This window comes from Pempheris klunzingeri, chromosome 4 (assembly GCF_042242105.1).
Source record: "Pempheris klunzingeri isolate RE-2024b chromosome 4, fPemKlu1.hap1, whole genome shotgun sequence".
In the NCBI taxonomy this organism is placed as follows: domain Eukaryota; kingdom Metazoa; phylum Chordata; class Actinopteri; order Acropomatiformes; family Pempheridae; genus Pempheris; species Pempheris klunzingeri.
The window spans coordinates 18,867,817-18,881,283 of record NC_092015.1 but is presented as its reverse complement, the minus strand read 5'-3'; positions in this window follow the sequence as shown (position 1 = coordinate 18,881,283).

The following is a 13,467-nucleotide window of genomic DNA, read 5'->3' as shown; positions in this document are numbered from 1 at the left end:
CACCAGCTAGTTGATAACTCTGTCTGCTAGTTTCTCTTTTTCGGTTAAAACAGCTGGCGTTGTGGGTGAAAGTAATGCAAATGAGAGCTGCGAGAGTTTATCAAGAAGTGAAGAAAAAACAAAATAACCTGCTGTAAGATGCTTAAATGCTCCATAGAGCTGAGGAGAGCCTTGTAGTTCTGTGGGTTCATCACTACAAGTGATGTCTTTTATATTATACACAGTCATTTCATCCATCATTAACATAATAATATCATTAGGGCAGCTTTAGACTAGTTACCAATAGTCCCAAGAGTTTGTTATTAGGCAGTTGAAATATGATTAGATGTCTCACACAGTCTCCAACTAACTAATGGCTGAAATAAAGAAGAGAGGCATATTTGGACATTGTGGCGATGACCAGAGAAACTGTCCCTTTGCATCTGGAACCTGAAATGAAGACATGCATGACGTGCTGCATGAATAACAAACGCAGTTGTGAGGGCAACTGGTGGTGGGTTGCATGAAATCACAAAAAGGGTTACAAATCTCATAAACACAAACCTGCTGTAAGAATATGTTGGGAATGCTCACTTTGGAAATTTCAACTGTCACCTCTAAAGAATCTTTTAATGTCTGCCTGAGGACGCTGGTGAGGAGGTAGATTATCTGCTGTTATGGAAGCAGCTGCAAGGAGCTATAGCCAAAATATGTTCAGTGCCTGTCATAGTGGCAACACAAGTCTCCCCTGGTGTCTGGTCAAATGAGATCTTCACGGCCTGGTGGTTACAGGGTACGCGTGATCTAAACCGAGTGCCGAGCCTCAGATTCACAAAGAACAACGCAGATTCCATCCTGGTCGTGTAATCACAGACCAGCTGTTCTCAGTCTCAGAAATAATACATGAATAATGAAAGCTTAGCTAATTGTGTCAGCACGTTTTATAGATTTGTAAAAGGCAAAGATATACTGAGAGAAGTATGTGCCGAGTGTGGAGAGCCAAGAGTTTAGCCAGACTTTATGCACTTGGTGTGAGAGCTGAATTTGCATTCCTGGCATTAAGTCAAGCTCTTTTAAGCTGGGTGTCAGATGTGCTGCTTATGATGTTCATGGATGAGACATCGAGATGCCAGAAAGGTTTGGAAAGTATCCAGTTCAGTGACATTACTGCGGCACTTCTTTTGTTTGCAGATGATATTGTCCTTTTGATCTCACTGGTTGCCACACTGGAGCATTTTGCTGGAGTGAGTGGTTATTCCCCAAAGGTCCCATTCAGCTAAACTAAAATGAGGAAAAGGTGGTGAAAGAGACTGAAAGACTTAATGGTAGTTAGGCACCTGGTATATCCTCCGAAGAATAAGCATTTAAGTGAATGAAAGGGTAAATGAGGAGTGGATGCAGAGGGATTGTTTGAGTGTGTGTGCACACAGCTGTGCGGCTGCATACATCCTGCTACTTGCACATGTGTCCAGTATGTACAAAACACACGGCTCTGTGAACATCCCTGGTGAGTTTGTTTGTGTCTTTGTATATGTTCCACACACCATATGGGGAGCGTGAGTGATCAGACGGGGCGGTTGGAGAACATGTGTGAGATAACAGGAATTCTTCTTGGAAACACTGCATGTCTGACCTACTCCTTATAAAAATCAGGATCAAAGCTGCAGGGCTGCAGACTGTCTGGTACTACTACAGATACCACCAAATTTAGATTTTGCGCAGGGCCCAGTTTTTCCACAAGGTTTAAGAGTTAATGTTGGTCTCGGTTTAGAAATGAATTTTAATTATTGTTTATTTTGTTTCCTGTGTAATGTACAATTAGGCATATCCTTTTCAATATACATCCTGTTTCTCTCTCATAAAATCTCAGTTTAGATTTTTATATTGGGAAGTTCTACAGTACATAATTTATGTTCAGTGGCAATGCAGGGAGTACTGTGACATTTATATTGCTGCAAAAGTTAAGGGGTGGAGGCCTGTGACATGGGAGGCCCGACAGCCTATACCATCACATACTGCACTATACGATACAGCAAAAACACACCGCACATATATCAGCTACAACAGACCAAGAACTACATCTGTTGCGCTTCATGAGCGCTGCTAATTCATGGTGATGTAGATAAAAGATGTGTCTCTGAATAAAAAAATCATACGTGCGACTCTCTTAACAGCTTCCATGTTGTTTTATGGTCAACCATATGCTTCCTGTTCACAACAGAATCCCTCACACGTGTTTTCTGGCCTCTCTGATAAAAACCTTTTTTGAAACTTGCTCTCTGCTGATTATCTCTGGACAAAAGCACAGTTTGCATGCTTTGGCCTGGTTTGCGTTTGAAATCCAATATTTTAAACAACGCTATTCAAATGAATAAATAGATTTTTAGATTGTGTTACAGTTTCAGCATTTGTTAAAAATATCTTTTTCATAAATTGAAGAATTTATGATACACATATTAGATTACATCAGTTTAAACTGGTTATGGTCACCTGCAACTTTGCTCTTTTAAAAGATTATGTCACTGGATAAAATCTGTTTACGTTATAACTACTGACTAGTTAATTTCATGCAGCAGAAAAAAATCTCTGATTAAAAACTCAGCAAAAATGATAATAATCTTTTCTCTGCTTTGCTCCTGGCTCACCCTGTTTTTTTAGCACTGTTGTTCAGTTCTCCATGTGGCTGTTCCTCAATCAGTCTTTCTGTGCCTCTGTCAGTACAGGATCAAAGACATTCCCTCGACATGACATCCTGCTCCTATGACATGCAGCTGGCATGCACTGTGAGATGCATGCGTATTCGTTACATTTGCATGTTAAACACCACCTACAGCTAATGTGTGTGTCAAGAAGAAATGATGTGCCACTGATGGCATGGTAATAAAAAGCATATTTGCATGATACTCTCCATGAATGCATGTAAGACTGTGAATATGGAAGTACTTTGTTTGCTGGTGTGCGTGCCACTTTGATCATATGTTAAAGGTGCATGTGTGAATCAGTGTTAATGTCCAATTCCCTGGGAGAGATTGGCAGAGTTGCATGAGAGTGTAAATGCGTGTGTGTCTGTGTGCTACTGGTTGAGGCAGAGGGCAAGGGTTTCTGAGCAGAGTGCTGTGCGTGTTCGCATGTGGGAAGAGGGGAATAAACGTGTTAGTGAATTGGATGCTAAATGAGGAGTGGACGAGGTGGGCAGGAAGTGTGTAAGTGCTAGTGTGTGGTTACATGTGTGAACTGCTGTTCTAATGAAATGTGAAAGCCCTCCAAGTCACCCCTAACCCTCCCCTGTGCTGCGCTGAATCTCGTCTGACTGTCTCTCGCACACACACACACACACACACACACACACACACCCGGGTCTATTCTCTTTTCTTCCCTCTTTCACACACAAACAGAAATGCGTGCACAGCTCGTGCTGACATGGAAGCGTTAGCGTGGAAAGAGGGCTTCTCTCTTTCTTCTGTATCCTGCGAGGCGAGACTCTCTCTGGGCATGTTGAGAGTACAGCTGGCAGTCCAGGAGCCTCCAGACAAACGCACACACACACATATACACACACATACACGCATGCATGCAGACAGAGGCACGCTAGGCAGTAGGTCATGAAGCCGCTGGCGTGTAGGATAGACGGGTCTGACACCAGAAAAGCAGACAGCCTTGCTGACATGCACGGGGGAGCATTACCAGGATAACAATGGCATGTTTCACTGTGGTTCCTTGTGTGTGAGTGAGTGTGAGTGTGAGTGTGAGTGTGTGTGTGTGTGTGTGTGTGTATGGAGAGTTTCAGGCTCCAGATTGTGTTGTGTGAAAGTATATAAAACACTGAAGGACCACCTTGCTGGTGTTTGTGTAAGACCATTTAAATTCAACATTTTTGACCATGTGCTAAATCTCTCCTTAAAACAGACCACTTGATCTGTTTGGCTGATAAATCGGCTCCAATGGGACATTGTATACTATTGTTAATGGTGGAGCTGGTGCTCCAATAGTGTGTGATGGCTGCACAGCTTCCACTGGTCATGCAGGGACGTATATCACTGTTTTGCATGGATAGAGGCAGTCTGAGTGTGATAGCCTAGTTTGCTAACCCCTGGCAATGAGCCAAAAAGTCTGTTATTTATAGTTTTACCTTCCAACAACTTCACGCTCCACCTCATCAATCCACCAACAGTGGATATATCTTAATTATCAAGATTGGCTTTTTCCTGCTCTAAACTATCATTATTATGTCAGCCTTTGAATATGCAACACAGGTCAACCTCTATACCAAACACAGTGCTCGGTCATAGTCTTGTAATTTTAAAAATGAAAGTATTGTTTGAGAATACAAACAATAAGGTAATATGGTATTTATTTGTCCAAGTGTGTGTTATCTTGCAATTTTACTTAAAATACTTAAAATAGAAACTAGCTCTACTGCAAGAATAATGCTGTTTTCTATATAATATCTTTAAAATGCTAGCAATGGCTGATTAAATCTGCTGTAGCGACAGTTGTTATTTCAGACGGTCAAGCTGCTCTTGACGACGCCTATGTGAAATCAAGAACACTTTGTTTCAAAAATGACTAAGAATCTCTGCCACCACTATCACTGAAAACGAACTGTGCCCGAATGGAAAGCCTGACAGGCATAGCAACAGTAACAATGTTCAACACTTGCTCATGAGCCACATTGGTTGTATTGGACTCGATACAAGCGTCATCAAAATAAAACTTTATTTTGAGTGGCGAACTCTCCATAACTCTCCATAAAGAATTATGAAGTTCTGTTTCTATCTCTGTCAGAGCCTTTAAATGAACAGACTGTATAAAGAAGTGGACATTCTTTCAAATGGCCAGCAGGGGGCGACTATGCTGGTTGATAAAGGACCTTCGGTTGTATAGAAGTCTATGGGGAAAAAAATTACCCTGCTTCTCACTTGATTCATTACCTCAGTAAACACTTTCTCACAATCTCAGTTGCTAGTGTCAAGTCTTCGTCAATACCGCATGATGTTCATTTAGCAAATTGTGGTCCCATGTAGAGGAAAATAGACAATAAAGCAGGGTATACTTTAGGGCGGCGCTACGCTGGGGCTAACCAACCAGAGAAGGTCTTTGTTCCAAAAAACCAAGATGGCGACGCCTGTGAAACCAAGATGGTGACTCCCATAAAGCTGAACTCAAGGCTTCAAAACGGTGGTCCACAAACCAGTAGATGATGTCACGGTGGCTGCGTCCACTCCTTTTATACAGTCTATGAGTGGGATGAACCCTTTTGTTCTCAAGAAAGCTGGAAAGTTTTTACACATGGCAGCTTTATCTCTCACACACTGACACTCTGCACATGCACATGTACACACACACACACACTTGCAGCTGTGTTCCAGATGGGTCAGTGGTCCTCTAGTGAATCATACAATCTCTATGACTTAACCATTGCACAAAGTCAGTAGCAAGCAGCACATTTTCCATATTACACCTCCTTCCGACTGCTGTGTTAATGTAACTCCCACCCCTGTCTGTTTCCCTCTCCCACTCTTACTCCCCTCTATCTGTTTGACTCAGTCTCTCACTGGTTTCTATTATAGTGTCCTTTATGGTTTATTCCATCTCGCTGCATCTGTTGTTGTGTACCTAGTTACCAACAATATGCCCTTTTTTTATTTATCCTTTTAAAGAAATAGTTTGACATTTTGCTAAATGTGTTTTCTTCCCAAGAGTTGGTTGAAAAGGTGGATACCATGCTGTTATTTGGCCATTTAATATGACACTGAAGCCAGTGGTCAGTTAGCTTAGCTTAGCATTAAGACTGGAAGCAGGTGGAAACTGGTAGCCTCGCTCTACACAAAAATATAAATAAATCATATTTAATGGACAGATATGAGAGTGATCTTCTCTTCTAATTCTCAGCAAGAAAGTGTAGGTCCCGAAATGTCGAACTGTCCCTTTAGTTCATGTGTCTGAAACAGTGTGTGTGTGTGTCTATGTTAGAGAGAGAGAGAAAGAGAGAGGGAGGCGTGTTGCTTTCACATATGGGTACGTTCTAACAGCAAGAAGCAATCCAACTGGTCCAGATTAGTGCCGTGTATATTTTCTGCGAAGACTGAATAGGCTCATGCCCACATGTTTAGACTGCAGAATGCAGGGCGGTGTGCGTGCATGTGTGTGTGTAGGTGTGTGAGACATTTTTGTATGTTGATTCGTAGTTAACAGGAACTGAGTCACTCAAATCTATTTTTTTTTGACACAATGTTTTCCTTCTGTCTCTGGCTCTCACGCAGTGGGTGTGCGAAAGCAACAGGCCAGGAGGTGGAGCTAAAGTCTTCATATTTCTCTGTAAGGCTCACTAATGACTTTAGTGATTTTAATAATGAAATGACTATGATAGCCAGTGGCTCCCTGCAGAGAAATCGTGTCTTGTTTTGCTCCCTCTCAAGAGGAGGTTAGAGATCAGGGTCAGATAAAGCACCTCTAGAGCGCTGATAGAGGTTCAGAGTCTTGCTCAAGGACACCTCAGCAGGGAGTGTGTTTATCCTCCGAAGGTCATGAACTGTGGATGGAGGACGACTTGTTGTTTATACCACGCCGCTGCCCACACTTCCTGGACTTTGTATCATGAAAGTAGATCTGTCCTCTGCTTTTTTTTCTCTCTCCTTTCCTCTCTTATCCTCTCCTCCTCTTGTGCCACTCTGCCCTTTTGCCAGGAAATGAGGTGATTGACTCCATTTCAAACACAAAGGCAACTGCTGTACACATGCTTCCTGTGGAGAACGTACAGGGGATAAAGTTTGCCCTATGTGTGAGTCAGTCGTCCTACAACCCGCACACTAGCACACCGGGGGGGGATACATGTGTAGTTAGTGTCCACGTACTCCCTTTTTAAAAAACATGTACGCTTAAGCACACACAAACCTTTCGCCTCCATTACTCATAGTTCATCTCTGGCACTTATTGCGAATTTATTGCATAATTTGAATGCTGCGGTTGCCATGCAAGCAGGAACACATACGGAACAATGTACAGAACAATGCTTGTGTGTTTGTCAGTACCCTATGGTGTATGCACAGAGGCAGAGGGGAAGCAATAAATGAATGCTCTGTCCTGGCAACAAGCTGTTTTCCTGTCAACATTGCTGTATCTCTGTGTGTGAGTGTATGCTCGACCGTTCTGCCCAACTGTTTTTCCAGTCAGGAAACAGCGGAGTGTCATTCTTTCGATCATCCTCCACCGCTCCTTCAGTCAATATATTTGAAATCTAGCTCTCTTTCTCATTGTTTTTGCTATTTTCTCTCTCCGTGCGCCTGATCTCTTTGTGTGCATGTCACCTGGAGTGATGGATGGTCAGTGAGGGAGGAGGATAAGGAAACATAATATGACAGGATAAGTAGAAGAAAGGGGCATCACAGATCTGTGGGACAGGGAGAGACGGACAAGGCAGACTGAAGAGGCAGAGAGTTGGGGAAAGGAAAAAAAACCCAGAAAGATGTAGAGGAATAGCAGAGAGAGAGAGAGAGAGAGAGAGAGACATCTTTTTAAAGTGGTCAGTGAGTGGGAGTGAGAATGGGATGTTAAACACCAGAGTTCAAGCAAGATATTACATTTTGTAGCACTACAATACGCCAATGACTCAACTGCTACTTTAATCTCTTGGTTGTTAAACAAAAAGTTTAGAGTCTCGCTAGTGGACGCTAGAGTCTGTAACATTCATCACAACGTAAGATATTAAAGTTACAGGCAGAACATACTGATGATACTTGTCTTGATAGTGGAATAAGAGCAAAGGTCATTGGGTCTTTAAAATCCAAAGGGCTTATTCTCCTTGGGAGTGTAAATGTGCTGCAGTTTTCACTTTAATCTGCCCAGTAGACCGTGGGTGTGAAAAGCTGACATTTTGGCACAAGACGAAAGCTAATAGAAAGGATTCACCCTCTTTGTAGCGTAAGTATGCTCGTAAACAAGAGACAATCCGCTTCTTAGGTTCGAATGGTTCTGTAGAATGTGACCCAATGGTGCTTGATGAGAAGTTAGGAAGTCCCCGGTAAATTTGGTGATTATCAGCTATTACTTTTTGGGACATTCCATGGACTTAAGTATTCATCAAGACAGATGAAAGGTCGGTGGGTCAGCAAAATCATTGGGAGGGTTTGGACAGATGGAGGGATGGACAGATGGACCAAACAATTGACACTGCAAATCCTACTCCCTCTGCTCGCGATCAAACCAATCAACATGTTTGAGGGAGAAAAAGTGCCTGATAGTATAACAAGCAACATTCAAGTTCCTTTTTCTAACCAGAATGAGCTAACCAAAGAAAAGCAGATTACACGTCCCCATACAGATAGTGATCAGAATGAAATGCTGAATAATATGAGGTTGGTTACACAGTTAAACAGATGTTCAACATCCTGTCAAATGCCACCACTTCTACCATTTATAGAGATGCAAGCAAAGCAACCTTTACCACTTCCTTAACAAAAAGAGATCTTTTATGTCCTCTTTTCTGTCTGTTTCCTGGGACCTCAAGTTTCTGTGGTTAAAACCTGCACGCCTGGGGTGGTTCTGGTCACCATGGCAATGATGGTACCACTTGGTCGAGTTCATTCCCTGGTCAGCCGGCGTAACGCAGCCTTAGATGCAGCAGCGATGGCTGATTTCAGGCCAGGAATAACACTGACCGACTTCAGTCAAATTCAAATTTATTTCTAATAAAGATATTCATAGCTGCATTTCACCCACTGAGCCGAGGCTGAGACTAATTGCAACAGCAGAATAGGCTTCATTTCCAAAATAATCCAATTCAAAGCAACCAAATCATAAAGACAGCGTATTATCTCTTGATTAGATTCGTGTAATGTGAGCATGAAAATGTCATGTGGGGGACAAATGCCAGGAAAAGAAGAGACAGTCAGGAGAGAGTCCTTAGATGCAGTTTAGTCTAGAGGGAAGAGAAGAGATATGACCCAACAGTTTTAGCAAAATAAGATGCTGTAGTATATAATCTAAATATAAAAGAATAAATAATTATTTTTAAAAACAATAAAACATTTCTATGAGCAGCTACAATGATTGAGTCACATTAAAGTGTGTGTAAATAACAATAAATCATTGCACATTGTGTTTGTTTGACGTGTCCCAGCCATAGGATCAAAACAGGGATGGAGAAGGGAAACCAAAACTAACCCCCCCCCTCTACTTTCTACAACCCAACACACACAAACACCAGTACAGGTCACGTGCACACAAGAGCTCTGCATTCAGTTCCAGCACAACTACAGCAGAACAGCTAAGTCATCTGCTCCAGTTCTGATCAGAGGAATCAGGAGTCTGATGGAGAAAGGAAAATAGCAGATCACAGCACTATGACAGATCGTGACGTGCAAATTACACCCGGGTCCAAGTTAAGCTTTGGACATCAGCTGAGGAGGGAAAGGGAAAGTCAACACTTGGTAACGCTCTGGTAAACAGAAACTTAAAGGAATCATTAACTAACCTTTGTGCATGAATAGAAATAGGCCTTTGGAATTCTGTTTCAAAACACACAAAGACCATCACTTCTGTGAAGCGTGACCGTGCATCGATAGAGTAATAAAAGTAAGATATAAAGGTGTGTTCGATGATCCTTGCTAATAATGACACTTCACAGCGAGGGAGAGGTCCTTCTCTCTAACGTGAAGGAGAAGATTTAGAGGAGGACGAGGGAAGTATCTGTGGCATTCCACCCCTCCAAACCTGCCGGGTTGGTTTCTGGGTCATTAAAATTCCTCCTCTCTTCTCCTCACTTCTCCTCTCCGAAGCCACGGTTTCTGCCCCAAGCGACATGTTGGCTCATGTCCACCTGTTCGGCCTCGCCTCCTCTCTTCCACCCTCTCTCTCTGTTATCTCCCTGCTGCAGAGCACATTGCTTTCCCTGTGAGTCAGGAAGACAAATCTCCCTAGAAGTTTTCTCTCTGCGTCTTTCTGGCTGCCTCGTGTTTCGCTCTCTGTTACCCCGTCTTCCTTTCCTTTCTACATCCATCTGTGATCACAATAGATTCTCCTTGACGGCACAGATCTAGTCAGTCATCCCTCATCTTTGTCTCCTTTCTCTCCCTCCCAACTTTCAGGGTTTTTTTTTTTCTTTTTTCTTCAGCTCACCTTCGTCTCCTCTGTGTTTGCTCCCTCTCTCTCCACCCAAGCGTGTAAGGCGGTATTCTCTGGAGTGTCACTTCTGCTCAGATCTGAAATGATGAAGCAAACAAAGTAAACGTCAAACCTGCCCAGACTCCTTACCAATTGTTTAAGTATCCCCTGACAACACCAACAACCACAACAAAAACAGCCATGACCTGAGGAAAATGGGTACAGGCAACCTGAGCTTGCAGGCACTTCCAAATGTCACCTACACAACAGAGGAAACAACAACAGCAGTTACTACAAGAGCAGCCCTGGGTTTCAACATCACATGTTGAAAGCAAAGTTGGCAAATGCCTTCACTATCTGATGTCGGCAGAACATGCTGACTGAGGATCACCATCATGTAACACAACTTGAGCTATGTATTTGGATCGATACAGTGGCTGAGTCCATATTACAAAGGCTGCTCTGGCAACCTTACATTTTGCTAAAGATGCAATGAAAAATACGTCAGTGTGTCCAAGCATACCCCCACAATTGTGGTGTACTTCAGACATGACACATTTACTTCTAACTGCATGCAAGATATTTGAAGCATTAACATGGCAAAACAAATGGGAGAGCAAAAAACTGTTGCCACCATCAACACTGCTGTCAATGGTTCACATTTCTGCAAAGCACATTACATAATCTATCAAGACTACCATCATCATACCAAGAGGACGTCTCAACAAACCAAAGCTGCCTTATGTCTCTCCATCGATTTTCCATGCCAGTTTGAAAGCCACAGCGCACTGAGTGCTACTCAGGTGGAGAAAAAGCTGGTCGCTCTGGACGAGCTTTGTCAAGTCTGACAAAATAACCCTGATGATGTCATGATGATGTCATCGGGGCTATCTGGGCTCCGTGGAGTTTGAAAGACGTGGGCATTTAGCAGGCAGAGAGGGGCTAACAAAAAGCTACACAGGAGGTGCACGATACAAATGTAAGCTGCACCGTTTTTGGAGCTTGATCCATTGTGCCATTCTTTTTCTAATCTGTCTTTTACAAATCCTGCAAAGTGCAATACTAAATCACTTGAGTGGTACCAATAGCCTTAACAAGCCAGCAGCTAAAGGAGCATGTCATCAAAATGAACCATGCATCCAGCTAGTCTCCATGATTGCTGCTAAAGGGTTATCTTAGATGTGACCCATCAACAACAATTATTACTAATATGGCAAACTCCAATGTTTTTTAACACACTATCTAACTCCAATGCCTGCCACTAAAGCTGTGTGTGACCAAAGAGAGAAAACCTCCCATCGTTTCTGACTGTGTAATCATAAAAAATGCCCTCTACTCTGGAGAAACACTGATGAATGGCAGGCCGTGGGGAAATAACACAAGACCTGCTGACCCACAGAATACAAGACCAACCACACACAAGCTCACACTCCCTCCCGGGCTAATCTCCTCTACTGGGCCCCCTCCCCAAGAGCCAGAGCTCGCCTTTGATCAGCACACATTGTCAAGGCACACCGGGTGACCTGTGTGTGTGTGTGTGTGTGTGTAGGAGACAGAGACAGACGTTTGGTGGGGGTGGGAGGTCCTAACCTGAAGTGCCGGATATTGTTGCACTACTTCCTGCCCCCTAAGCCCTGACCCGGGGAACCATGGCCAAAGAGCCTTTTGTTTAGCTGACCCTCAACCTCTCCTCTGCCCCTCTCCATCTCCCTCATTCCCTCTTTCTTTATTCTTGACCTTTTTTCCCTCTCTCCTTGAACCTCAAGCATACACTAATGCCAAACTCTTGGAATTGATCATCAAAGAGACCACCAGGGCACACACACACACACACACACACACACACACACACACACATAGAGGCATTCCTGTTATGTTGCCATAGCAGCAGTGATCCCTGATACCACACTTTGAACCTGTATGCGAGTAGGTCATTCTCACCTTTATATTCCACTCAGACAGATCAGGTGTGACACTGAGACGATTCCCTCTAAAGGTTAATGTATGTTTAGAAGCTTGAAAAGTCTCAGCAGCATTATACACAGTGACATGTTAGGTATGAAAAAGGTGAATAAACTAGTTAATCGTCAACAATTTTTAGCCACGCTAGCAGCATGGCTTCTGGTCTGTTTGTCTGTTAGACAGTCCGTCCTTTGGTCCAAATTAAAATGTATCTACAAATATTAGATGGATTACATGCGTTCATGGTGGCCAGCTTTTAGGTCAAAACACCACTGAGCCTCCCAGAGAAGCCAGCATGGCTGTAGGCTCTTTGTCTTGTTTAACTAGATGTACTAATAGCTATGTCAGAGTAACATTAATTAAAACTATTATATTTAAAGCTGAGGCTGCATACACACATCTGAAGCTCTTTACTGTAGATATTAAATCATATATTAGTCTACACATATAAAAAGAAAGAAGGTAAACTCAATGCAACAAATGCAAAGATGACATTTGGGGTGATTTCACTCTCCGCTGCATTCTTGGTTTCCAGCCCACATCTCCACAGTATGAAGCCCTAATACACATGCTACTGCATGTGACTCAGCTGTAAAAGCGTACGGGGGCACATAACTCACTGTCTAAGAAAGTTTATGTGTGCAATCTGATGCACTGGTACCTGTGCAGACAACATACGCAGGAATGCAATGTGCAAACAAACACTAAAAGGAGCTGGTATCTTAGGATTCTACTCAGTCTTCTTAAACTGCCGTGCTTGTCATAGCTCTTGTAGTTATTTCAGGCAGAGACGAACACAAATTTACAGCTAGCCTGACTGGTTAGAGCACAAAGAAAATGGTGACTGTCTCAGAGCGAGAGGATAACGAGTGTGAGTGTGTGTGTGTGTGTGTGTGTGTAAAAAAAAAAAAGGAGAGAGAGGTTTGCAAAGTGATCCCGAGCTGTGTTGATGGACAGAACAGTAGCTGTGAGAAATTCCTGGTCAGCTGGGAAGGGAGACTCATAATGGGTTATCACCATCACTATCGCCTCCAGCACTGTGGCCTATTAACATGCCATTCAACCATTTTAGTTACCCGCCTTTAGCCCATTGTGCCTTTTGACAAATTACATTGTCCTTAAAAAGTAAATTATGCTTCTCACTAACTTGCACATATCTCTAACAGAGAAAAAGTATCCGTCTCCCTGGTGCTTCCCTTTTTTATTTGTAAGTGAGCAACTGTACACAAGGAGGGGACACAAAACCACTTCAGCTATTTTAGTCACCAATCACCTGGAATACCTCTGGGTGTGTTCACATGTCAAAGCCGCCCTGCAAAAACTAGTTTTTCTGTGGTTCCTGCTTTCGTCGTTTCAGGAAAATGTACACTGACTGTATATCAGGTCTATCTGGGTACATGCAGGCTGCAGGTAGCTCACTATGAG